Below are 12,331 nucleotides of genomic sequence, written 5' to 3'. Positions count from 1 at the left end.
ACAAAAGCACATTCTATAATGTTCTTTTCACTCAAACACAAAACAGCAACAAACAGACCCCGAAACTGTCAGTACAGCTGTTGCCTCGCACTCTTGTCTACATGTTAAATAAAAAGAATTGTCAACGGTTTTACTCCATGAAGGAAAACTTTATGATTGAGACAAAATGATGGTAATAAATGAACGATGAACTTGTTTTGTCAAAAGATGTTCTCCCCATGAACCAGTACTAATGAACGTGTTGCATGCATGCTGCAGATGTGTCCCGGTTCGACATAGATGTGCAGCCGCTCGCGTTCTTTCTTCTGCTGGCCCTCAGAGGTGTGGGCTGGACATTTCAGAGAGAACAATAGGAAGTTGTTAGAGGACTGTTGGTGTGGTGTGTGCCTGTCAGGTCAGGTTAGAGCCGATGTGTGGAGACATTATATCCTGACAGGCAGCCCTAACACCTCTCTTGGCGGGTTCTGTCTGTCTCAAGAGTAAAAAAATAAAAAAAACTACCAGAGGACAATAAAAACTTCAGGCTGTTTTATTGAAAAATAAGATGGCTTCATTCTGTATTACAGGCTGGAAAAGTACCTGCTGGAAGGAGAAGTTCACTCCCACAGTGGAATTTTAGCAAACCTCGTGGATAATCTGTTTTGTTCAATTTGGACTCCTAAACTAAAAAACTTAGATGGTAAAATTAAGTACTTAAGAATCTGTCAGGTTCAGTCGATGGTAACGATGTAGAAATAGAAAGCAGGCAAAGGTACAGTAGCAGCCATTCAATATGGCCCCTCCCAGTCAAAAGCCAGCAGAATGGCAGCAAAATCCCCTCAGACTTCCAGCCACTGAAGTGACCCCCTCTTGCATATTCTTTTACTCTGACTCCACCCTTTCACTGAATTACAGGGTCTGACCAGGAGAAGACGCTTCTCTTTAAATCTTAATATCCACAATTCATGACAGAATATTTTAGATTGTTTAAAATGAATTGTAGAGGACAAGCCAAGGATCCATCAAGGAAAGTGGGGAATTGTGAATGGCCACTACTGCAAGTGGAGAAAGACATTGTATACTGTAGAGGAGTAAGGAAGAGCAGGGTTTAGGTGTTTTCTTTAAGATTTGAAAACATGGCAAACACACAAGGGCTCAAATACAGAAAATACCACTTTTTTTTTTCAATTCACAGAGATGTCGGAGTTCAAACTGGGTGAACATTGAAAGGTCTGCAGTAAAGGTGGGAAGCCGACATGGGTCAGTAATCCCAGTCTTAGCTGAAAATCCCAACCATCCAGAGGAGCAATCAGCTGTGGTGAAATGTGGACAAAGCCTTAAGACCCGCATCTCCAGCCAAGTGCTGTTGGCACTCCTATAACTAACAGAGCTAAGCCTTCAACAACAACAGCAGGGCTGCAGACAGAGACACGGGTAGACAGAAGAATGACAAGACCTGAGAGCTTTCCCTGTAATGACGTAAATACAAAGCCCGGCGATGTCTTCCACAAAAGCACTTCCTTAGACAGCTCTGCACTTTGCAGCACAACCTTATGCATGAAAACATCTGCTAACAAAACGAAATTACCTGTGAGAAATTACACTCAGGTGTTTTCTGGAAGCAAATATTTAGCAGCTGCATATGATGTTGACATCATTCTAATGTAAACTTTGAAAGAACTGATGGGAAAGTTTGTATTTGCTTCATAACTCATCAAGGTCATGACTTGAACAAGTTTTCTTTGGTTTAAAGTCTTAAGTTTAGCTTGAATAATAAAACTCTCCATCAAACACTCCCTACAGGGTATCCTAACACTAATTTCCAATGAACATAACATATCATGTACAGACCCGTGTAAAAGGTGTGTGATTTTTGAAAGGCTCCAGGCATCACGTTGTACTGCAGTGTGTGCAACATTACACACAAGTCAGACTGGATGGCAAGCAGTAACCAGTCAAATGTGCAAGAATCCGTCAGCTTATTGATGTCTTAGGGCGGACATTCTGTACTGCACTTCTGCATGGATGGCAAATGCACTCTTATAAAAGTAGGAGCTGGCACTCAAAGAGGTACAGGAATACAGGCATCTCAATGAAAATATAATTAACTCACTTTCCTTTTTACCTCATAATATATAAAGTAATTAAACTGAGTATTTTTTCAAGCAATTATCATTCTGTTTTATGACAGAAATGGTGGATGACTGGATGAAGTATGAACAATCAGACAAAGGAACTTTAAAAAACAGTGCAGCGATAAGGTGACAGATCAACGGTGAGTATAGCAGAAGAAACAGTCAATGAACCATGAGGCTTTTCAGTTTGAATGCTCAAGAGGAGTATTATAAGAATCAGGCAAAACTAATCAGACTTATTCAGAAATGCTGGGAGAGAATCATGGGAGGAATTTGGGAAGGTGACTAATTATCCTATTAAACACAAAGGCAGTACTTCTGGCAGACAATCTAATGCAATCCTCACAGAAAACACTAAGAATTTAAGTCATACTAGGGTCACACAGGGCTTCATCCAATCTTATTAATGGAAGGTTCAAAGGTTCAAATGTAGAACCTTCTATTGTAGTTATAACACTTTCACTATGGTGTTTATTTGAGTCTGACTTAAACCTAATAGAGAATCTGTGGGTTGTTGTCAAGAGGGAGATGAAGTTCACCAAAACTCACTCTTGTGAAGCAGCTATTAAAAAGCAACCTTTCTTTCATTAACACCGTAAGCCGGGCTTTTACTGTACGATTTTTGCCTTTTTCGGGACGCCTTTTCAGTCATTCGAGAATTTTTAGATCAGGTCGACTTTCAGCTTGATTGTGAAGTGTAAAGGGGGTAACGAGCAATCAGCCTCTCACGACCACGATCAGGAATCGTGGGGTCTGGAGAAAATCACACGTTTGAAATTCAGTCGGCCGTTTTGGGCAAATTGCTCGGTGCGCAAACACCGTCGCCTTTTGTTCTTAGGGCTTTCAGCACAAAATTGCACAAATTGCCAAAGCAGCATGTTTCTCTCTATTGAGCTTAATTTTTCTCTTCTACTCGTTTGGCTTCTGGATAGAGTCTAAATAGCGCCATCTCACTGCGGCTCTTGAGTCCCACGTGGTTTTTAGACGTCTAGTGTAGGCATATAGATCGCATCAGAGCGTCGGGCCGCACAGTGTGAGAACATGCATCGTGAGCTGTGAACTCACACTGTACGACAAAACCTTGCAGTTTCACTGTGCGATTGCTTTAGCAGTGTCGTAGACTGGGACACAGTGCATTAATGCAGTTTATAAAAGCAAAATGCGTAATTTTCTAAAAACTCGATGAGCGAGAATGGAAGGTTAGACGTGGGAAAAGTAATGCAGATCTGGTATATTTCAAAATAAAAGGGTCCTGCAAGCATAGAGAAAAGACTGCAGCACGGCAACATTTTGACGTAGATGACTAAACAAACGTGAAAGAAATTATGGCCCCGTCCACACGAAGTCAAAACGAACACGAAACGCTAATATATTCCAGAACATTTGTCGTAAAGACGGAGACGTAAAATAAATGTGATCGACCACATGAATGCATGAAAACGCTGCAAAATGTATGCCAGGCCTGTTAGTGGCGCTGTGGTGCCAAAGCAAAAATAGGCGACGAAATGTTGGGCATGCGCACTAATATTTATACATGGTTGCCCTGCGGGTCCATTTTCGTGGTTCAGTCAAATTCAGGTGCTGAACTATGTGGTCGATATTGCTCTGTTCTTCCTGGAGATATTCCAGAAGAAGAAGATTCTGTTGTAAGCCCGACAGCAGGGTGAGTAGCATGAGCAGCAACCATTCAACACAGTACGGCGCCATTGTTGTTGTGATACTGTGTCGCGCATGCGTGTTTAGAGGCGACGCTATGACGCATGCGTGTAAGAAAAAAATGCAGTTAGAGCTTAAAGATGGAAACGCGAAAACGGCGTTTCAAAATCTTCCCACTCTGAAGGCTTAATAAAAAAAAGATCGTTTACAGACCCCCGAAACGCCGGCTTCGTATGGATGAGAGGCTGGTTTGGTGAAAAATTTGTGCGTTTAGGCCAGGGTTTGACTTCATGTGGACAGGGCCTATATGTGAAGCCTGCTTGCACACACATGCAAAAGTCTTTATACTTGCAGAGCTCATCTTCAAAGAAGGCGCAAAGAGATTTGCTTTTGTAATTCTCAGACAGAGTAAACCTTTTTTACTGCGCGTCTTCATCACTAAGCGGATCATATTCTACTTACCAAGCCGGGAAAATTTTTGATGGAGGATATGCAAATGTAAACATCGACTTTCAAGCTGAACTCAACTGCAACAACTGCATCTTGTTTAATATTCATTATAGTAGGGTGTAAAATCCCATATAAAATGTCATCAGTCAATAGACGACAAAAGGAGAAACTGGTACAGTGCCACAGGAATGGATAGAGATCAAGCGATTATATAAACGTTATGGGTACATTTTTCATGTTTCATCATATTTATTTATACAATAAAGAAACAACAGAAAAAAACTAGTTGCATGTGAAATTTAGTGCTTTTTATTTGAAGAATCGTTGAAGATCGAAGATTGAATATACTACAGCACAGTATGGTCTTAATGAAAATGTAATTTTTTTAGAAACAAAAATTAAAGATTTAAATATATATTTATTTTCTTTAAAATCAATAGAGATGGAAGTTAAAATGTATCACCCTGTGTGTATTGAATTAATACGAGTTAAAGCTTTGGGGCTGAATTATTTAGATTTGAATTTCATAAGCTAATTTGTGAGGACTTACACATTTCAAGTCTTCAATGTGACCCATGTTTTCTAAAATTTGCTCTGTTTTTGCTCGCAATAGATCAGTTAATTAGAAGCCATTGCTTGAACTGAAAATAATGTTTTCTGTCACATTCACAATTCTTCTTTCACTATCTTGACTCTCTTAATAAAATCAGGGACTCATGTTCTACCTATTGTTTGAGAAATGTTTGTAAATAAACCATGGTTAACTGCTAACATTTCTAACTCTAGATACACATGAACATGCATCCACGCCATAAATTCTTGTGTGTATAAAACGAAAGAAAATGGATATGAAATGAGCTCTTCCGTTTTTTTTTCTCCAAAAATTTGAATTTAAAGACAATTTCAGAAGTATTGAATATCTAATAGTCTTTAAACTTACTGAGCTGTATATCTCCAGGCAGAAATGAGTTATTTAGGAAGGTTTTAACTACTACAGACTGGGATAGAATACCTGCTACCGGCGGCCATTATGTCAAGATGATCAGTGTTAGTCTCGTCAACCGCCAGCGGTCATAATGTTATGCTTGACTGCTGCATGCAGAGGCTAATTACTTCATGGTGCAGCAGACAACATTTTAATCATATGTACTAATGCCAACAGGTTAAGAACAGACTAATAAGTTGGATTTCAATCTATCTTTTTAATATCACCTCCCAAGCAGCAGAATTCGCTGCACATCTCATTATCGATTGCCTGAAAATGTCACATTGCTGTGGAGGGTTCATAGCTATCACATAAGTGGAAGTTGCAAAATGTGAAGTGCTGTCGGCCAAGGAATACATCTTCAACCTTTTTAATGCCACAGCACACTAGCAGAGCCCCAAAAAAAGAATCTGTAACCACCTTATTATTGCCTTCTGTGAAATGCCACATGCTCTGCAGCAAAGGTGTGTTTGCATCAAGATTGGACAGCAAAATGTCAAGAGCCTCTGTGCAACAATTATTCGTGTTACCATTAAAGAGTAGAACTGTGATTATGGCCCCGGTAAATTACACTTTAATGAAGGTAACGGAGTTCTCTACCTCTAGGAATTTTCAACCTCGCAAATCCTAAGGTCTGTCTTTGCCTGCAAGCTCCATAATACACTTTGGGTCACCTCTGAATGGATTTACCAACTGCATTCTTCCACCTCTCTGGAAGCTGCATTCAGAAGGTGCTTCAGGGCTGCCTGTCATGGCTACAGCTGTTAGGAGGTTACACTTGATGTGCAGTTCTTTTTTTGGGGGCTCAACAGTTTTTTTTTTTTAACTGGCTGCTTTTTTAGCAGTGTGTGGAGGGATCTTTTGAAATGAGACAAATGGGGGGTAGGAGCGTAAAGACAGTTGGACACTGTTTCTCTCCAAACTTAGCTCTAAGACATAGAGCTGATCATTTTTTTATGCCCTCAACAGGCATCTGTCACTGTCCTCTGGGGAAAACCATTGCTGATATTTCCTCTGCAGAGAAAGAAAACCTTTTTTTTTTTCAAAGATACAAAGAGTTAACCTGTCAGAAATGTGTCACAGTGACCTTCTCCAAAATTAGAGAGGCAGTCAAGACAAGGTGCTTTCATTTGACTTTTTTTTATTTTATACAATGTGTTTATTTTAAATTTGTGGCTGTTGAAACCCATCCCAGGAAGCTCCCTGTCCCAATTCTTTAGCTAATCTCAAGACCACAAGAGATTTGGGGGTCTGCAGCCAGTGGCGGATCTAGGGGGCGGCTACTTGGGCTGCAGCCCCGGATGTTTCCCCTAGAGCCCCGGATCTCGCTTCTGAGCTGATCTAAGTAAAATGTGTAGTACTGGAATTCACCAGATGGTGGCAGCAAAGGCAGGAAAGCAGCCCGTAGCATTCGCGTGCAGAAGAAGAGGTTCTCACCAATGGCTGTTGCTAAACAGACTGATGTTCCAGGGATGTGAAGCTCTGACTGACTTCAAGACATTGTTTGTCCCGTTGGTGTATGAAATTCTGTTCCCCTCGGGAATCGCATTGAAGCCAGAGAGGCGGACATGGCGGATGGGACCATTTTCACGACGCGTCTGATCGATTTATCGCTAAAATCAGCTATAATCATGTCACGGTTGCAACATCCAGTTTAATCAGCAGCTGTTGTTTACAAAAGTGTAAAATAAATAAATAGACGAGGTGCTTTAAAGCTATTTTGTGTTATTTTAAACGCCAAGAAAATCGTCTTTTTCCAACTTCTGTTAGTTAAACCTGACAGAAATAAAAGTCAGTCACCAAACACAGTTTTCCAACAAGTAGTGAGTATTTATCATTTTTCATTGCTGATATCAGAGGATGGAAACTGGCTGATAGCAGGACACAAATATTCCTGAAAAGATGAGAGTGTAGACTTTCTGATTTATCCCGTTCTAGTGTAAAATATGACAGATTACTGGATTAAGGACATTCCTAGTTTACTACATGATATCACACAAACAACTTTTGAGAATCTGGAAACAGATGCTTTTTACTTCCCAAAGATATGGGAGGAGGAGAGACTTGATGTTTCAGCTGCCTGAAATAATCTGTTCCTCCTCCATAACATGGGAAGAAATTAATTTACCTGCACATTTTTAACTGTGTTTATTCCTCTTCATCAACAACAAATCCTCTGGATTTAGTGACATTTGATCATTATTTGCCAAAGTTATGAGATGGGAATTGTATATTTTAGCCACCTGATATAATCAGTCCCCCCTTTGATGATCTTTATGAAATGTATTTTCTGTTTAAATGTTTATCTAACAATTCACATATATTCAAAAAAAAAAAAGTTCAAACCAAAACCACTGGACATTGTTTTCCAAGTTTGAAGATGTTTCTTAATTCCAAATGTCTGGAGCAATGCTACTGCAGACATTTGGAATTGAGAATTAAAATACATTAAATAAAGATAATCCAACAACTATTTTGGATTTAAAAATATAAAATAATAAATGTTTTAAACATAATATATGAAAAATAATGACAGTTTCACTGGATTTGTTTATTTTTTTTCCCATGTTATGGGGAAACGGATTCTATCAGGCGGCTAAAATATATGATTTTCCTCTGATAACTTTGGCAAATAATGATCAGATTTGACCAAATCCACAGAGTTTGCTGTTGATGAAGAGAGGGATAAACACAGTTAAAGACTTGCAGGTGAATTCATTTCTTCCCATGTAATCGAGGGGGAATTGTTATGTGTGATAGCATGTAGTATAGTAGAAATTTCTTTAATCCAGTAATCTGTCATATTTTACATTAGAACGGAATTTAGAAGAAAGTCTACTCTCTCATCTTCACCCTTGGGGCTAAGCCCCTGATCTCCTAGAATCCTAGATCCTCCTCTGTCTGCAGCAGTTGACTCTATAGAAAAAGTGTCAAGTTGTAACAGTTCCCATCTGCTATTTTTTACGAGCTGAATAAAATTACACAGCAAAATTTGGAAAGGTGTTCTGGTGAGATAATACCAGAATATACCTTTTTGGCCTACATACCAAATGCTATTTTGAATGCACATTTTTTCTGATTTTTATCTCTCAAAACATCAGAAAACAATGTATTCTCTTGATCATTTTGCACTAATAAACTACTTTGTTTCTCCTTTTTCTTCTTAAAGAATCTGTCTTCGTTTATTATTTTGAACAAATCACTTTTTTTCAATGACAGGGATAAAACAAATAGACCAGACTTTTTTTTTAGTTCTGTCTGAATCTACATTTTTTCTTTAATTTCTCAATAAACCGCTTTACCGTCCGTCATGCTCTTTAACATTTCACTCAGTGTTTTATAACTTCTGTAACTTTTTTAAAGGCCTTATTGCTGAGAGGCTATCAGATAAAAAGGTGAAGCAGGAGAAAAAGAAGATGAAGCCATGTGGGAGTTGAAGATTGAAGAAAAGTTCTATTTTCTCTTTACTCCAAATGCGTTACAGAAACTTGCTGCAGATGAGCTATAAATAAATAGAAAAACTGAAAAATATTGTGTATAGCCTCACAAAAGTGCAGACCATTCTCCACATTTCTATTGATTCCCACAGAAGTCTGGATTGCACCCTGGTAAAAGTAAAACAATAGGAGTTTCTCTTAAAGCGCTGAGAACTCTTCCAAACATTCTCCTGTTCCCATTGCTGACATCTAACAGATTGAGAGCTGGGGAAGCAACGATGTGGGATGCACTATATCATTGTCAGCGTGAATGCTCACAAACTACTACTGCTTTCTGGGGGGTTTTGTCAAACTGTCACAGTGTCCAGACTCACTGTGGGGGTGGGGGATCTTTGTGGGTCTTAAAAAAACAGAGAAGGGAAATTCTTTTTGCTCAACAGTTCAAACAGTTGCTTCCTTTAATCATTTATCATATGAATCCTCAAAGAGCAAGAAGCAAGACTTAATCAAATCCTTCACATTTTTTAGAAAGCAAGAAATTTTATTAAAGGTATAGTGGAGGATGTTCTTTTTCTGGGTGGTGGTTCTCCTAATTGTCAATCATTCTGGTGATTTACATAAGACCGTCCTACTTTTTACCTAACCCTATTCTGAGAAATACCTACAAACAGATTGAAATATCAATTAAAAGAGAACTCTTAGACATATTCTTAATGCTTTCATATTTCTTATGCATGGATGCCCTAAAATTTAGAGTTTTGGAGGACAGATAAATTTGAATAAATGTGATTTTTACTTGTATGGAGACACATTTTAATCGCTCTGCTACAGTTAGTGTCCCATGAATATATTTCTGCTCAGTGGATAGCATTTCCAGCTTTTGCTATCAACACCATTCTATGTAATTTCTGAAAAAACATTAAGAATATTTTTCAGTTCCCTTTTTCATTCATATTTCACTCCGATTTCTTGTCAATGTGCAAGAGTTTAGGGCGATGCACGCTCCTGAGACAGGGGAGGTCATTTTCGGCAGGCAGGAATTTCTCGGCATTTATCTGTCCACCAAAACTCTTCGTTTTAGGGCATCCATGCATAAGAAATATGAAAATATTAAGAATATTTTTAAAAGTTCCCTCTTCGAAATATTTCAATATGTTTTCTCATAAGTGTTTGAGAGGGGAGGCAATTCTTGGCAGGCAGGTATTTCTTGGCATAACAAGATGGAGGTGGAGTGTCTAATGTTTGGGCAAAATTGCAAATCTTCTTTTGAGCGATGCCAAAAGCAACTTTTAAACAGAGCGTGCAAAAAGAGGAATGGGCTCGTGCATACTCTCACACAAGTTTAATAGGTGTTCCCTCTTGGGAGCGGCTACAGGGTTGTGCAAGTGCATATTTTTTTTTAAAGTGGAGAGGGAAGATCTTTACAAACATTTGTTAAAATCCTAAACTATATCTTTAAACTAGCTGTTTAATTAACAGCTGTGTCATAATCATGTATTTTTTACTTGTTTGGCATCTCGTTAAAAGAGCACAGTGTCCAGAGCTTTGGCAGAAGTTTTCCCCATCTACGCTCTAGTGGGTAGATATGTGTGTGTCTCTATCTATTTTTAATCTATGTGCTTGAGGTAAACTATTCTAAATCAATTCTAAACTAGACTTTAATACAACATTTCTTTCCCTGTCTTTAAAGCCACAGTGTGTAATAATTACAGGCATATAAAGTCAGAAATTTTATTATACATAACTATGTTATTTATCATCACCTATGAGCTCAGCCTTTTAACCATAATATTTGCGTTGCCTTAGAATTCGTTATTTATAATTACATAGGAGCGGGTCTCGCAGCCATGGAGGCAGACATCTTTGCGCTACGGCAAGCGCAGAGGCAACAAACTAGCGATTGCGAGATCGCCCATTACGCTCGAAAATAACTACGGCAAGTTGAGAGAGATGAACTGAGACGGTACTGAACAATAGATGGCAGTATTATGCCTGAGAAGCGTTTAGTCTGCCTGAAACCAAAGAAGAAGAAGCAGGTATACTGCGCCTCAGTAACAAGAAAGGTGAACAAGACGGCAGGCGTGAGTGACTTTGCAAACTGTTTGGCACTGTGTGGCCAAACATCAGACGAATGGAGGATCATGCCTACTCTGTATCACAACGAAAAGCGGCGGACACCGAACCCCCGTCATCTAAGAAGCGGAAACACGACGAGAATAAACGCAAGCGTGACAAGAAACGACAAAAAACACGGATCAACATTGGCACGGCATTTACACGATGGAAGTCACTGATGGAGGAAAAAGGTTTTCAAAGTGACGCTCAAGTTGCCAGTTTTCTCTTGGACAGGTAATTAATCCTACACACACAATTGTCTAATATCACTGCAGTTTTTGGAGTACAGGATGCTCAGACCTGTCTAAAACAATAACATGCTGCGTGATGATGCTGTTACTCTCCAGTATACTTATTCAGCAACGTCCCTGACGTTTCACAGGTAATGATTCAGTAATTTTCTGTAAAATAATTTTCTGGATATATACCTCGGTTACTTCTCTCCGGCTCCTTTGGAGATCTTCAAGCCTTTCCTCCTCTGCTCTAGTCACCCTGCTGGCACCCCTCCCTCGCCTGGCCCTAGCTGCACGCCCACCCCGGCCTCTCTGCCCTCTTTCTCTCCCTCTTCCTCGCCTTGTAACCCCCGTGCCACAAACATGACTTGGACTCTGTAAATGGGGAATATATATTCTTCCAGCTAACACAATCTCGCTGTTAAACTAATGACTACAATTACTTCGTCTGTTTATATCACCATGCAAAGCAGCTCGCCAAAACGTCACAACGATGTAGAAAAAATAACGGGTATATTTATTATCTTAAGTCTACATGAAATCTATACCCTACACAGACTAATGAAATACTATCTGTAAAATTATCTATGTAAACAAACCTCATCACTTGAGAAGGTAGGTGATGCAGACGTCGTGGAAGACATTTTGTCCTGTAACGCTCGCCGTACTGTTGGGGGGGAGAAGCGGTGGGGGGGAGACGTTCATGTTGCTGCAGTCTGCAGTCTGACCGCTAGATGTCGCTGAAAATTACACACCGTAGCTTTAAATAAAACTGTAACTAGGAAAAACCTGCGATTTAAACCACAATTCTGATGCATCTAAGCACTTCAGTAGTATTGAAACGCTCAGATGATTCAAAATGACTGTGAAGGTCGATATGAAGTGTGAGCTATCGAGGCCTCGCTCGCAGCGGTCACGTGACTGGGGTGCGCTCGAAACATTTCTCTGCAACACTTCTGCTTCAAAAAGGTTGAAGCTGTATCGAGCAGACTGACTCCATATATTCAAATATATTCTAATATAAAAAATTTTCTAGATGTTTTTGTTTTGATTTGTTTTTTTTCTTTGTCCCTGTAATACGTTGGGGGTTTAGTTGATTACGTATGTTTTGTGATTTGGTGTTAATTGATTTCAGCTGTGGCACTGTTTCCCATCTCCCTCTAAATAGGTTGACATCCAGAACAGAGGAATTCTTTTTTTTATAAGTATAGAATATGGCTTTGATTTCTCTGGAAAGGGCTGTTCTCTGCCGTACATTTTTTTTCTGTTTAACTGGCACACCAGGTTTGATAGAGGATTTCTAAATGACTCTTTATTCTTCTCAGGAAGCAGAAAGCTTCT

General features: G+C 39.3%; 1 protein-coding gene across 1 annotated transcript in view; it reads left to right on the top strand.

The window, feature by feature from the left end:
- spon1b (spondin 1b) overlaps positions 1–12,331 on the top strand; it is a 159,459-nt gene that overhangs the window by 62,673 nt on the left and 84,455 nt on the right. The window lies entirely within an intron of this gene.

Source organism: Cyprinodon tularosa, unplaced genomic scaffold (genome assembly GCF_016077235.1).
Source record: "Cyprinodon tularosa strain WSP-4 unplaced genomic scaffold, ASM1607723v1 ctg644, whole genome shotgun sequence".
Lineage (NCBI taxonomy): Eukaryota > Metazoa > Chordata > Actinopteri > Cyprinodontiformes > Cyprinodontidae > Cyprinodon > Cyprinodon tularosa.
This window is presented reverse-complemented; position numbering and strand designations above follow the sequence as displayed.